Genomic DNA, 17,099 nt, shown 5'->3' with positions numbered 1-17,099 from the left:
AAGAGTTAATCTAATTAAATGAAGATTATGAAGATATTTCAATTAAGAAAAACGGTAAAAATAAAATGGTACAAATTTGAAATTTTATGGTGAAATGATTGTTTGGAAATAAATTAAAGAGAGCCGAGTCTACGATATAGATAAAAATCACAGAATATTCTTTTTAAAAGTGATTTGAAGCAATGGGGCAAAGGAGGATTCGGGAAGGCTCTCTCCCTCTGGGCACGAAAACATTGTGTGAAAGAGCGAGAGAGAGAGAGAAATGGGGTTTAACGTCCACTCGACATGATTCAATTTTTATTTCAATAATTCGCTTGCGCGTAGGGGTCTTTTAGCAGTGGGAGGAAACCGGGGGGTCCCGGAGAAACCCACGAGGTTGAACAGGCGACCCTACTCCTTGTTACGTACAACCGGGGAATCGAAACCACGCCAGTTGACTCAGTGACAGACCTTATGATACAACATGCACATGCTAACCATTCGGCCACCCAACCCCGCATCCCGGAAATGCTTAACGTCCCCATCCACCTACGGCGAGACTCGTCTCGTACAAGAATATGACGTTTAAACGCCTGGGGTCAAACAAATTAATTTTAATTATCTAATATTGTAATATTAACAACCTTTCACCTTAATATGTAGTAGAGCGTAGCGAGGCGCTCTAAATATAGAAACAATTAATATTATTTCAATAAGTGAATACCAATTATAATTCTGCGTTTATTGATTACGTCTCCACAGATGTTCATATATATTGTTTTGTCTACTAACTAAATATTGTATTTGACACGAATATACCCACACTGATCAGCAGTGAATATTCGCTAGGTCGCGACAATCACTGATAAGGATGACATCGATGCGGCTTAATGAGCCCCACATATTAACTTTTTTCCACCGACAAATTAAATTCTAAAACATTTTTTTTTAAGTATTATAAAAATAAATAAAGTCGTTTGAAGTATTAGTAGGTAAAAATTATTTCCTATTTTAGTGTAAGTGGGTATTAAAATGAGTAAAAGGCGCCATTCTGCTCAAATCAGTAACGTCTTATGTAAAGCCAATGATTGACGCCGGGCGATATGACGTCATGACTGTGTTGAAGGTAGTCATCTTTTACAGAGATATTGGAAGACTTTCTTATACTCTGTGAAACAGATTGGAATATACCATGTGCTATTAATAGTATTGACGTCATTAAAGACAGGTGTTAGGATTGACAGGAGTGGCAATGACAGCGATTAGTCGTTCGGATGGGACGAAAAACCGAGGCCTCGTGTACACTAGACAGTTGGAATTCGATATGCCCGTCTTCCTTAGGCCAGGTGTTTTTTTTCTCCCTTCCGAAAGGTTAGACGTTTTTCCTTGCCAGACTCTCTGTCCTCCACCAGAGAAGGCTGTCATGGAAGTCTTGGGGTACTTTCTCGCCCCCCAACGGAGGGGGGGGGGGGTGGGTGGCCGAATGGTTAGCGCGTGTGCGTTGTATCATCAGATCTGTCATTGAGTCAACTGGCGTGGTTTCAATTCCAAGGGGTAAGGTCGCCTGTCCAACTCATGGGTTTTCTCCGGATCCTCCGATTTCCTCCAATTGCTAAAGACACCTACACGCAAGCGAATTGTTGATATAAAATAGAACCATATGTTAGGCCCGAAATGGCCTACGTGGGTTGTCTCCGGTTTCCTTACACAGCTAAAGTCTTCCCCCTCTCTCTCTCTCTCTCTCTCTCTCTCTCTAATGAGCAGTATACGACATACGACGCAAAGGTAAATGCAGTAAGTGCTGACTCAAGATGGTACTGATTAGTCTGACGTAACAGCTATCATTAACATATGTCGATTCTTTGTCTGATTAATTGTTAAGATAATTCTTTTAACAGGTCTTTATCCCCCCAGTGTTAGAACCATACTTGGTCTATAATCGCCGCATTCTGCACACAGAGATCTATCTACTTCACGAATAGACCTCTGCCCCGAATGGCCACCATATATAAAAATTAATATACTATTTGCAATGCGGTTCTACTCCGTTTCACACAATGTCTTACACAAAAAGACTAATAAACCTTTTATATTTAATGGTATCGAAAAAGATACTGACTTCTCAAAATTCGCGAAGTATACTGTGTGGGGTTTTTTTTTCGACTAAAATCGTCGATTTAGGAATTAAAATGTCGATCAACTAGCTTAGTGGCTGTTCTCAAGTGGAGCTAAATGTAGATATACTGCGCAAGACAGAGAGAGAGAGAGAGAGAAAGAGAGGGGGAGAGATGGGTCATTTCAGGAGTAACATATGGTTCAATTTCAATAATTCCCTTGTGCGTATGGTATGGGTCTTTAGCTGTGGGAGGAAACCGGAGAACCCGGAAAAAATTCACGTACAACTCGGGGAATCGAAACCACGCCAGTTGACTCAATGACAGACCTTGTTATTTCACGCACACGCGTTAAATCACTAGACCACCCAGATGCATAAAAGTGTGACGGTAAACCCAGTTTCATTTGATTTTGTCAATTGGACAGAAATCTGTATGTATTTGTTGGTGGTATGTTAGTAATATAGGTCAAAGATAATAACTGTATTAATTGTTAGTCAGCAGGTTGCTAATTATACAATTACTTATAAATAATATATTCATTCATATAAATATAGTATGTATGCCCCCTCCGTACTAGTAATACCGTATTTTAATCAAACGAAATGAACCGAAATGAAATGGTGTTTAACCTTAGTTCTCTGTGTGTGTGTGTGTGTGTGTGTGAGAGAGAGAGAGAGAGAGGGGGGGGGGGGTAACGTCCACTCGACACGAACCACGGCGACAAATCCCGACGAACATTCTCGGCCGACAACGGGAGCGAACCCGCCCGCGACCTCTTACCAACTTTTGACTTCCCTCTAGTAGAGAGAGAGAGAGAAGAGAGAGAGAGAGTTGTTAACGTCCACTCGACACAAACTAGGTCATTTTGTTACTAACATATGTGTTCAATTTTATTTCAATAATTCGCTTGCGCCTAGGGTTCTTTAGCAGTGGGAGGAAACCGGAGGACCCCGAGAAAACCCACGAGATTAGACAGGCGACCCTACTCCTTCTCACGTAGAGCCGGGAAATCAAAACCACGCCAGTTGACTCAATGACAGACCTTATGATACAACGCCCACGCACTAACCATCCGACAATCCAACCCCGCTTACTTTTCTGTACTTAAATGAAATGAAATGGGGTTTAACGTCCTACCTTTCTGCACCGACTGGGAAAATGAAAACGGACATAGGGAACAGTATTTTATGATGGAAATATGGCCCGGAAATGAAATGAAATGGGGTTTAAAGTAGCTAAGTCCGTAACTCAATATCATCCAAAATCTTCGACATTGGAAACACGAATTTTTTTTGCAATTTAAATCAGCATTGGTGTTGTGATCTTACCTGGAAAAGATGGGCTTCTGATATCCAATATTTAAGACAAAATAAACATTTTACCATTGGTTCACGAATCGTGTACCATAATGCGTTTCAGCGCCATTTGTAACAAGGTGCTCAACGAATGAGGCTCGACATATTCCACAAGTCATGTCAAACGGTGATATCATGTTCTTATTTGGAGAGCATGCGCAATAAATAATATCGGTGTTGACTGGAATAACCAGACGCTAGAAATTGACTTGCAGTTCAGACTTCTAGCGTATTTCGCCGAAGATAACTGATGACAATTCACAGTAAAACGGACACGATTGAATGTAAAACAGTTTATATCAATTCATATTACATTATTATATGTGTTGCGACCCATTTGTGCCTATTTCTAGGTCCAAAATATTTGCGATTTAGCTCCTTTAATGTCCTACTGTTCTGTTCCGACTGGGCTAATGAAGACGGGCATACGCCATACAGTGTGCTATGAGGGAAATTTTGTCAGGGCAGCGGCACTAGGGCCTACTCTTATATTACATTTTGCCTAGTTCGAGAATATTCTTCTTCCATTTTCACTTGTAATGAAACTGAAAATAAATGTTTAGCCTAGGCCTATAGAATCGCATAATAATTTTTCAATGTGGCAGTCATTCGGGACAGAGATAGAGATAGTTCCCTGTGTGCCGAATGCGTTGCCAGGTTATGTATGATGAAGCTCTTGACAGTTTCCTTAAATTATAAGAAGAGTCCATTATCTTGTTGAATGGATATCGGTGTTTATAACACCTATATGATACGAGAACGCACGATGCATGGAATCGAACGAGATAGAACAGAAACTGCTCCCAGTCAATTGATTCAAAACAAAATGCGAACAATCCAAACTGCTAATGTGGACCAAACTGTTATATACGTCATATATTTTAATGACGGTAGATCAAAATTATCATTCAGATGTATTTTTGTATTTTTATTTAAAATTAACTCGACTGTTGTTGTTGTTGTTGGCCAATTTCTCTGAGAGAGCGAGACGCAATTAATGCAGCGCTTTGTCATGGTTTTGAGTTCTTGCGTCCCCTTGAGTTTTTGTGCCCCTCGCACATGGCAAAACATCAAGCGGTTTCAATGCGGTTTTCAACATTATAATTATAATCATAATACTCAACCAGTGTCAAACATACACCGTGGGTCAGATATGCTACAAATCGACTCTAGCATGTTCCACGCAGCTCAATATTGCTCGGTGGCACTGGGAAGGGCTGCCACCCCTCCCTCCCCCGCACACACATACAAATATTGTTTGTTTGGTTGGGTTTTTTTTTTTTGGGGGGGGGGGGGGGCGAACGGGATCTTGTTCCTCATGCAAAATCATGGATCGACCACGCCCTTACACAAAGATTAAATAGAGGGAGAGAGAGAAATGGGGTTTAACGTCCACTTAAAAGAAACTAACACACCACACCCTCCCATTCCTCACGCAAAATCATCCGTCATCACGCCCCCGTTTCCTTCATTTCCCTGACAGATATTTTGGGATCAATTATCATCCATTTGAGATTTTAATACATCTGTAAATGAGGATACATTTATTTATTTTAACTACTCGACTGGACATTTATACCTTTCCCCGAGTATACCTTCTTCTGACATATATTCTTTTTAGATCAAGCATTCATTTGGGAGAAAGAGAGAGAGAGAAATGGGGTTTAACGTCCACTCGACACAAACTAGGTCATTTCGGGACTAACATATGGTTTAATTTCAATAATTCGCTTGCGCGTAGGGGTCTTTAACAGTGGGAGGAAACCGGAGTACCCGGAGAAAACCCACGAGGTTGGACAGGCGACCCTACTCCTTGTCACGTACAACCGGGGAATCGAAACCCCGCCAGTTGACTCAATGACAGACCGTATGATACAGCGCGCGCGTGCTAACCATTCGGCCATCCACCCCCCCCCCCCCCCATTCATTTGGGATTTTCATGTATCTGAAAATGTGTGGTGTATTTTGTATTTAAGCAATTGGACTATGATTTTGTGTATTTTCTTCTGAACTCAAGTACGAGACAAAGAAATCGGACGAAACAGGGTATGACATGAAATGAGGTAATTTGATTAAAATATAGATCTATATTTCGTTTCGTTTTTTTAGATTTTGGATGGCCTACACTACATGAAGATCTGACCAGTTGAAGTGGGAGGTCGCGCCAGGGTTCATACGAGCGGTTTTGTAACCTATGACGTCAGACATTTGATTAACCAATCAGCGTTGATGTTTCTACTGGGTTACGCACAGTTCCGGACAGCTCTCGCTAAAAACTCACCGTAACAGACCGTTTTATTGGCTAATCCCTCACATCATCCAGAACACGGGTTATATAACAACTCTTCCAGATCCTAGTGTAGTAAAGACAAGTAAAACGAAATTCTGAACTTTAAGATACGAAACGAAATAGGATCTGTTTTACTTTTCTCCACCTCGGTCTAATGAAGACGGGCATACACCATACAATGTGCTACGAGAGAGTTTTGCCCTGTCAACGGCCCTTCGACGTCCTCTTATTTTGAATTACAACTGTCAAGGGCTCTTTTACGTGCACGCCAATGTGTATAGTTGTAAAGGCGATCTTTGCTGTTAACTCCAATTTGATTCTCTTTCCTTCGGGAAAGCCTGTTAAATGACATATCCAACCTCGTGGGTATTCTCCAGATCCTCCGGTTGTTTCCTTCCACAGCTTAAGATCCCTACGCGAGTAAACGTGAAACTACCCCTCTCTGTCTCTGTCTTTCTCTCTCTCTCTCTCTCTAACGCTTTTTGGAACTCGTGGGTTTTCTCCATTTTCCATCCACAGCTTAAGACTCTCTCTCTCTCTCTTTCTCTCGGCTAACGGCGGCTGGAACTCCTGATCCACATTACCCAGAAACCACCCTTGCTATGTAAACATTTGGTACTACCCAATTAACGTTCAAGGTATAAGCTTTAAGACGTGTCGTACTTGAGCCTCCTCGAAGAATATGGAACGAAATGTAATTACGTCAGCATTGCTCGAGATACACTTGAGATCTTTTTACAAATGTTTGATTGACTTTGTTCAAATCTACTGTCAAACAGTCATTCTATGGTTCATACAAATTTCAAGCATCTATGACCACATTCGGCAGCCTACGGCGCAGCCATTTATTAGTGAGAAGTAACCAAAATTAAGTAGATAACTCATTGATCCACGCGCCGTATAGTCAGAATAAATTGCCTCGAGTTTCCGATTGATATTTGCAATACGTTACTATAGTAATCAAATAGAATATAAAAAGCGAAATTTCTCCATATTTTGAATAGATACTTTATTAAAACACACTGTGGACCGGACATACAGACTACAAATAGACAACTTGGGTGGTGGATTGGTCACAAGCAGGGCTGTCAGTGCACTGGCGCACCTACCAACATCTTATGTTTTTGTTCATTGGACATTTCCTGATCTGAAATTACAGCTGCCAGGGGATCTTTAACGTGCCGCCAATGTTTCATCCCAGGCAAACGATTTTCCTTGCCAGAACCCCCGTAAACCGAACTTTCTCCAGCAACACCAAGATTAAACACATGACCTCCTGGCAGAACTCACGAGAGGGGGGGGGGGTGCAGCCGGTGCGCTCTAATACTATGTCACTAACCTTTATGGTCCATAGACCTTTTACAAAGATTTTTGATTCCTCAGAACATACAATGCAACTGAATCACCTAGATATGACTAATGCTGGAAAGGAGGGGGAGGGGGCGCTCCAGCACCTTTTCCCCTCTCTATTGCCCTGCCTGCTGGTCAGTTAGCTAGCCCCATACTAAGCATACGCTGTCTGTCTACAGCTATCTCTGTTTGAGCAGAGACACTAAGCTAGTTGACCGACATTTTAAGTCCTACATCGACGATTTTAGTCGAAAACACAAAGTATATTTCGAGAATTTTCAGAGGTATATATTCTGCTTACATTTAATAAAATTGAAAAAGTTTAATTGGTCTTTTTGTGTGTAACAGATGTGAACCGGAGTAGGACCACATTACAAAACAGTATACTAATTAGTGTATAACAGATGTGAACCGGAGTAGGACCACATTACAAAACAGTATACTAATTAGTGTATAACAGATGTGAACCGGAGTAGGACCACATTACAAAACAGTATACTAATTAGTGTATAACAGATGTGAACCGGAGTAGGACCACATTACAAAACAGTATACTAATTAGTGTATAACAGATGTGAACTGGAGTAGGACCACATTACAAAACAGTATACTAATTAGTGTATAACAGATGTGAACTGGAGTAGGACCACATTACAAAACAGTATACTAATTAGTGTATAACAGATGTGAACTGGAGTAGGACCACATTATAAAACAGTATACTAATTGTTGGATATGGCGGCCATTTAGGGCAGATATCTCACTCGGCAAACCTCGGCAGATTCCGTTACTCTACATCTATCCTCGGCTGTATGACGGTAAGTGATATGTATACCTACGCCTATACAATTGCGATGCGGCACCGTTTTACTTATTAGAAAAACTTGCCGCTTTTAAAAAGAAGTTATCAAAATTGCGTCGTTCGAAGCGTGTGTTGAATTTTCAGTGCAAAGTTGTACTTGTTTGAAGAAAATCGGATAAACTTGAAAGAAAAATAGCTTCAGGCTTTGAAATATTTGTATGATAAAACATTCTTAAAAGGCGTCGTCATGGGCAACGCAGTTGGTAATCCGGGAACTTGAAAGTAGTTCAAATGGCGGACTTCGTCATACAGCCGAGGCTAGATGTAGGGTACTGGAATCTGCCGAGGTTTGCCGAGTGACAGAGATCTGTTCTCGAAGAACAGATCTTCGTGCAGAATGACCTCGAACTGTATTCACGGAAACATCGTAACACATGGTAAAACAGCTACTTATTAACTTGGTCGACGTTTCGAAGAGTATTCTCCCAACATCATCAAGCTCAATGTCGGCCAAATAAAATAGTTTATAGCTGTTTGTCCATTAGTTTATTGCTAGCTATCCAGTTACTAAATGCCTCTAAAAGATTATCACCTTGAATCCGTTAACTACTAGCTAGCGGACTTCGCAAAATTCAGAATCAGAAGGCTGAAAGATAACCCATGAAACCACCCAATCTAGGTCATTTCAACCTTCTCTGTTATTGGTCGAAACCCATTCAAAAGGATATGAAATAACTTTTCCGTCGCGTTAGCGGCCCTGCGATCCCAGTCAGGCCCAGGGCACCACTTCAGTTAAGCTGGACTTTGTCTAAGGTCCCTAAAATCTAGGGGTACTCCGAGACCAAGGTTTATAATATTTTTGACAATGTTTTAAGCATGCTTTACAAACACTGTAATCTTAAAGGACCAAAATCTCTAATTCCAGATTTTCCATAATATTCGAAATTAAAAACACGAATTAGAATTCAATATTGGTCCATTTCAATCGATATTGATGTTGTTATCTTGCCATGAAAATATGGGATCAAGTACGTGCAGAACAGTAGGGCGTTAAACCCCATTTCATTTCTTTAAATGAAGTGGGGAAAAATTTAACAGCGAGTAAAATATAGGACTTTCTCGTTCTTAGTTTCAAGCCGTGTCGAATTATAGCCAGAGGGGTGGTGTCTGCTACTTGGAGAAACTGGTCCAAACTTTCTCAATAAACAGCAAATAAATCGGAAACGATCAGCTGTTTGTTTAAGAGACTGGGCAATCGGGAGTATTTTTATTGAATATGCTGTTTGTTTAGGAGGCTGGACAATCATGAGTATTTTATTGAATACGCTGTTAGCTGACTAGACTAACCCACGGTCCTTATTGAATACAGTGTTCGTCTTTTGTTTACGATGCCCATTTCCAAAATAAACTTTTCTGAGAGAACCCACATCCCCGCAGGATACTCGCCATTAAAATCTACATTTATGTATTAGCGAAGACTCGTTTATTTATTTTAACCTTGCAGCCATTTTTCTTATAGACAGACTCCATTTTGATTATTCAGCTATTGGACACTTAGGAAGTGTTCTTCTACAGATTTATGCAGTGACTAAAGTGGTGCGTGATTTGTGTTTCTAATGGAGAAAATAAAATGGGGTTTAACGTCCTACTAGTCTGCTCCGACTGGGCTAATGAAGACCCGGCATACGCCATACAATGTGCTGTGAGGGAAATTTTGCCCGGATAGCGGTGCTACGATCTACTCGAGTAGTTCTCAACCTTTTTTTTTTGGCAACGGCACACCTTGGGACACATGAAAAAATAGTGGTACACCTGGCTAAATATATAGAAACAAATATTTCAATTTTGCAAAATAAAAACATGTTAATTCAGACGGCATACAACCGTAGGCAGAGACAAGTCATAGACACATAGAATGACTCAAACCAAATAAAGAGAAACACAGCTATGAACCTATCAGTTGACACTAGTGAATACACAATTGGGATCACGTGGGTTTTCGCATTTTCTTAGTGTGCCGTTCAAAATTTCTCGACACACTTAGGAAGATATCGCGGCACACTGGTTGAGGATCACTGGCCTACTCTTATATGGAATTCCAATTGCCAAGGGATCTTTTTACGTGCGCTCAATGTGTACCCGGGACCTCGGTTTTTAGTCCTATCCGAACGACCAGACAGCTGTCCTTGTAAGGCCCTTCGTTCTGTTCCACTGACAAGGGGAAACCACGCCGGGAAATCCCGATGAACATTCTCGGCCAACACCGGGAGCGACACTAACTTAAACACCTTGACTCCTGTCTAGTGGAGAGGGGGGGGGGGGTACATTATGTGTACAATTATGTGTACAATTTTTATTTCACTAATTCACTTGCGCGTACGGAGCTTTAGCAGTGGGTGGAAACCGGAGGACCCAGACAAAACTCACGCAGTTGAAAAGTGACCCTACACGCTGCCATGTACATGTTGCGAAAACACTCATTGACAGGCCTTATGATCTAAAGTGCTCGCGTTGAACCAATCGGCCACCCAAACAACCTGCTTTACATACAAAACTATCCCAAAAGCTGTTAGATGACAGTCAACAGTGAAAGATAAAACCATGGCAGGCCGATTCCGACGCGTTTTCATTACTCTATCCTTAGTCTCAAAAAGACCCACGCGTTTTCATTGCTCTGTCCTAAGTCTCAAAAAGACCCACGCGTTTTCATTGCCTTATCATTAGTCTCAAAAAGACCCACGCGTTTTCATTGCCCTATCAGTAGTCTCTAAAAGACCCACGCGTTTTTATTGCCTTATCATTAGTCTCAAAAAGACCCACGCGTTTTCATTGCCCTATCAGTAGTCTCTAAAAGACCCACGCGTTTTTATTACCTTATCATTAGTCTCAAAAAGACCCACGCGTTTTCATTGCCCTATCCTTAGTCTCAAAAAGACCCACATAAAACGATGACGTCATCCAATATTCAATTTTGTGAAGACAGAAAATGAGATAAACTCGAGGGAAAGTTTATCTGATAAGAAATGAGTAAACGACATGCGTTGACCACAGCTTAGTCACATCCATCGTTCTTCCCGCCAAAAATATCGACTTTCTGTTCAGGCGCTTGACCCGAGGCCGATATATTAATTATACCACACTTTTGTCAATATTAGCCGAGATTTGTTGGTCACGTGACAACCTTCTACCATTGTTTTCCCAATAAATCTTGACTGGCGACGTCTTAACGTTTGTACAAATCGAATTAAGTTATTGGTCTGGACTATAAGTCTATAGACCTGTTTTTCCAGAACAGTATACTCGAGATTAGCGAGAAACCCCTTCTAGACACAGCGTCCCTTTTTTTGTTGTTTCATGCAGTGTTTAATGGTTAGTGCTAAATGATAAGGCGTGGTTTCGATTCCCCGGTTGTACGTGACAAGGAGTAGAGTCGTCTGTCCAACCTCGTGGGTTTTCTCCGGGTCCTCCGGTTTCCTCCCACTGCTAAAGACCCCTACGCGCAATCGAATTATGGCAATAAAATTGAACCATATATTAGTCCCGAAATGACCTAGTTTGTGTCGAGTGGACGTTAAGCCCCATTTCTCTCTCTCCCTCACCATAGCTAAAGAGGGCGAAGGGCAATTTTGGTCCAATTATTGTTTCCTGTCGTACACTAGAAGGATACAAGATGTAATTTAATTTTACCCAACCTCGTGGGTTTTCTCCTGGTCCTCTGGTTTCCTCCCACTGCTAAAAGACCCCTACGCGCAATCGAATTATAATAATAAAATTAAACCATATAAGTCCCGAAATAACCTAGTTTGTGTCGAGTGGACGTTAAACCCCATTTCTCTCTCTCTCTTAATTTTGCGACCGACTATTTTTCTCCTTGGGAGAATTTTTTTTACTTAGACCAACTCACAACAGAATAAGGGTAAAAAAAACATTTTTTCAAACATGATAAGTTGACAAGGTTATTTTATACTAAAGTTTTGGGTGAGTAGCGTGACGTGTGCAATTTAGGTGCACGGATTCACGCAAATACACAAAATTTATGATTTTCCCTTCTATTTTGGCACTGTTTGTATTAATTCAGTGAGCATTTATTTTGAGATCGACTGCACTTATTTTGCGACCGACTGCATTTTTTTTGCGACCGACTGTTTTTTTCGCTGGGGAGGGGGTGAACACCCCCCCCCCCACATTTACGCCCCTGGGGGTGGGGAAAGTAGCAGTTCTGTTGGTGCAGAAATGTCAAGACGCTAAACGTCATTTCACTGGCTAAACCAAAGAGGTTTAGAGGGCTTAGACAAATTAATTACACTAAAAGACCTCTCTATGCTACTTTTACTTTCTGACCTTTGTGGACTAAGCTGATAATTATTATATTATTCCGATTTAGTTATTTTAAAGGTCAGCTATTATTATTATTATTGTTCGATTTATATAGCGCTTCATTACACGTGAAGTGTTTCTAAGCGCATATCACAAACATATACTTCAAACACACAGAAACAATCAAAATCAGGAGAACATAATTAAACACAGCTGCCTGTTAGGCGCTATTATTCAAAGGTTTATGAGCAACTTTCCAATGGAAAGTGGTATCAGGTGTTCTAGAGCCCTCTGGCATGTGCACGGCACCCGTTGCTACATTAAAGAGGAATGCTTTATTCATGGTTTGCTTCACTGAAGTAGATAATGACTTAATTGCACATACATGAATAATATCCATTCAAAAAGGGTTGTTTGTACACTACTGGTACAATGTAAATTTGTAAACCCTCTAACAGAGTTTGTGTAATAGTGATATCTGGTGTTCTAGAAAGAGTGAGCATACCCTGCCTGTGCACAACACTCACCACTTTGCCAAAAATGTCATTTTACTGACTTAATATGCCATAATTTTGATTTGCATAGCTGCCACTGATGCTTAAGGTATGCTATTTAGTTTTAAGGACAGCTACCATTGTCGATATACCATTCCTTTGTTTGGGGGAAGTTTACATCCACACATAGTCACATGTTTTATTTGAAAAGGAATGTATTAATGTTCTGGTGTTTGTTTTCATATCATTTGACTATAAAAAAAACATTTTAAAATCATTTTCCTTGTGAATGCCTTGATATTTCAATTGCTGCATATCTGGCTAATCACACAATATTAACACAACGTCCACCATAATATTAGAGAATAACTTCTCCACTTCTGTAATTTGTTACTGATTACAGCAAGTCTTTACAGGATTTTAAAGTTGCACATTGGTATGAATAGGAATGAATAGGAATGGTGAGTTTTTTGTCAGTTCTTCCCCATATAATTTGATTATAAGGACCATTTTAAGGTCATTTTCCTTGTGAATGCCTTGAAATTTCAATTATTGGATATCTGGCTAATCACACAATATTAAAGCAACACGTCTATGGTAAATGACATTGTTTTGTTTTATAATATATTTTTTTTTATTGTATTTGGTATTTTTAATGTCCAGGGTACAATTTTATAAACAAGGGAATGATTTCTTTTGTCACGAATTATAGTGTAATTCATACAGTTTGTTTAGTGGATGTTAACACGCCCCCCCCCCCCTCCCTCTCTCTCTCTCTCTCTCTCTCTCTCTCTATGGATTACAGTCGGATTATTAAGGACAGTGTCACTTCATACTTCGAGAATAAATCTCTGCCCTGAATGGCCGCCATATCCAAGAATTAATATATTCTTTGTAATGCGGTTTTACTACGTTTCACACCTGCCATGGACACGAAGGCTCAACAAACCTATTTAAAGGGACAATAACACTCTTGATGACTTGAAAGCTCCCGAAAATAAATAATATCTCTATCTAAGTACTAGATGTTTAAGTGTCCTACCTGTTGTGTAAATTATCCATTACATCCTATTTTACTTGTCCAGAGGGTTCGAAAATAATTTAAATCGAAGTTTCATTTGAAAAGGTTTATGTTAGACGTTTCAAACCATTATGTTGAATTTTTCAAAATTTTTAAATAAGGTGTGTTAAGATGAAATTTGTTTCACCAATTAATTGGAATATTGTAAAATAGTACAATTTGTTGACCAGAATAAAGATTGGGACATATTATTCATTTACAACACGAGTGGTATTGAGCCTTTAATTCCATTACATGGAAGCATAATAAATACTTCTCAAAATAAATTCTCGAAGTATACTTAGTGTTTTCGACTAAAATCGTCGATTTAAGACGTAAAATGTCGGTCAACTAGCTTAGTGTTTGTTCTTCCCAAGCAGAGCTAATTGTAGATAGACAGTGTAAGTTTAGTATGGGGCTAGCTAACCAGAGTCTAGTATGCACTGGGAGCAAATACGAGTCCTTCAGGTTAGCGAGCGAGAGAGAGAAAAATGAAATGAAATGGGGTTTAACGTCCTACTGTTCTGCTCCGAACTGGGCTAATGAAGACGGGCATACGCCATACATTGTGCTATGAGGGAAATTTTGCCCGGACAGCGGCACTACCGCCTACTCTTATATCGAATTCCAATCGTCAAGGGATCTTTTACGTGCACGCCAATGTTTTCACGGGACCTCGGTTTTTCGTCCCATCCTAACGGCAGAGAGAGAGAGAGAGAGAGAGAGAGAGAGAGAGACATGGGTTTAATGTCAATTCGACACAGACTAAGTCATTTGTGGACTAACATATCGTTTAGTTTTTTTTTCAATAATTCGCTTGCACGTAGGGGTCTTTAGCAGTGGGAGGAAACCGGAGGACCCGGCGAAAACCCACGAGGTTGGACAGGCATCCCTACTCCTTGTCACTTATAACCGAGGATTCGAAACCACGCCAGTTGACTCAATGACAGGCCTCATGATACAACGCGTACGTGCTAACCATTCGGCCACCCCCCCCCCCTTTCTAGTTAGCGAGCCAGTATCTTACTCACTGATTCACAGCGACCCCATGCCGAAGACACTAGGCTAGAAAAACATATAGATTTTTTTATTAAAAACCCCCACTTTGCTGCATAGTATATTATGCAATTACCTAGATATAGTAACATCTACAATTTTGGTATCGAGAAGCCGAAGACTCGAAGTAAGACAAAAAAAAATATTTATTTCTTATTTCTAAAATGACACGTTGCTATTCGATATTAGAGACTTTTGGCAAGCGTAATTTCCTGGTCCGTATCGCGTATCCGTATGGATTTTGCATGTGACGTCATCAATGTCGTGTGATACGGCACACGGATACGGCAGCACGTATGGAACGGCTTTCATACGGAAATGGTCCGTATAACACTGTCGTCTTTTTCCCGTCTTTTTTGCTACTTTTAGACGCTGAAATGTTGCATCATAGCGTTTTATCCTAGAACACGAAGGTGTATATTTGATGTGATTTTAACAGTGATAACGACTGGAATTTAATCATCATTTTTGATGGGTTTTTCTCGAAATTTTCATATTTTTCCCGCCTGTCTGCATACTGGTTGATCTATGGGCTAAACATTCTGAAATAATACACTAGTGAAATCAAAAATTGCTAAAATCTGCCAAAACTCTAAAACTACATTGACGCAACGTATCACGTATACGATACGGATACGGGATACGGTTGGGGAAAATCCGCTTGCCAAAAGTCTCTATTATGTGCAAGTTGTTCATCCAAACGTTTATCATATAGATGATTTATGTTAGGTAGCGCGTGTAAGAAGACTATGTGTGTACATGGAATCGATAATCGTCCTCTCGTTTCATACAAATAAGAAGGCCATTGTCTGTTGTCTGTTAGTCTAACATTGTTCGAGGTATATTCGCGCTTTATCATTTATTCAAGCGTCGGCTAAATATAGCATCTAAGAAATAAAATGAAATGGGGTTTAACGTCCTGCTGTTCTGCGTCGACTGGGTTAATGAAATGAAATGAAATGAAATGAAATGGAGTTTAACGTCCTACTGTTCTGCTCCGACTGGACTAATGAAGATGGGCATCAGGAGTTTAACGTCCACTTCTACCGAGGGTGATACCGAGGGTGATAGCTTCTACTCCCTAGGACGTTTTTAACCTGTGGCGTGGCGCAGGTCACCTCTTGGGGGTCTAGGCGCCGCTTGCTTTCTTTTTCTTTTCCTTTTTCTTATGGACTGTTCGTTTTAAGTCTTATTTTTCAGTCAATTGTGAAAGACAGATCTTATGTTACAACGCGCACGCGCTAACCATTGCCCCCCCCCCCATGTTAATATAAATGAAATGAAATAGGGTTTAACGTTCTACTGTTCTGCTCCGAAGACCGGCATACGCCATATAGTGTGCTATGAGGGAAATTTTGCCCGGGCAGCGAAGACGGGCATTTTTAGATACAAATATCAATTTTAGTATACAAACGTTGAAATACGAAGTATTAAGAACACGGAATAAAGAGCTGTTTGATCTTCCATATGAAGGTGCAGAGTCAGAAACACAGTTGAACATGATCGTGAAAAATGTCATTTTGAGTCCAAAGATGACATTAAAGACACAAATTGTCACAGCCGGTGAAAAATGCAGGGGGTGCTTAACTTTTTTCTTTGTGTGTATACATTTAAAGATACATTATGGGAGATTAGATAATTAGGCAGTTCTCACTATAATAGTTAAAAACTAGATAATGTAAAGGGAATTTGCTGAAAATTTCAGTCAAATTGATCCACTCTGAACGGAGATTTTAGCGATTGAATTTTCGACCTAGCCTTTATCATCATTACTAAAAGCAGTACGATAAAAAAAAACATAGTCTCGATTATCCAGTTCACGATTTAATTATGAATGGAAGTCGAACAGCAAATCGGAACCTAATTCAATAAACATCGCAGCCTAATGATGCCATCGAGAGTTGTTATGGTCTGGATAAGTTAATCAATGTCTAATTAATAATTTAGATAACATTCCAGGCCTAAAGAAAGACCTGAAATAGACAGATTTAGCTCTTGCATAATGTATGTTTAATATCCAGTAAAATGGACATGAAGAATATACAATCAATCTGATTAAATTTCGTTTCGTTTTCTTATATTTTCCATGGCCCCTACTACATGAAGATCTGACCGGTTGTAGTGGAAGGTCGCGTCAAAGGTCATCCGAGAGACTTTTTGACCCTATGACGTCAGACAATTGATGTTGATGTTAATAGTGGGTTACCAACAGTTCTGTGCACCCCATGCCAAAAGCTCGACGTAAGAGATCGTTGTATTGGCTAATCCCCCACATTATC

This window comes from Patella vulgata, chromosome 1 (genome assembly GCF_932274485.2).
Source record: "Patella vulgata chromosome 1, xgPatVulg1.2, whole genome shotgun sequence".
Classification (NCBI taxonomy): domain Eukaryota; kingdom Metazoa; phylum Mollusca; class Gastropoda; family Patellidae; genus Patella; species Patella vulgata.
Note: the sequence above shows the minus strand (reverse complement) of the source record.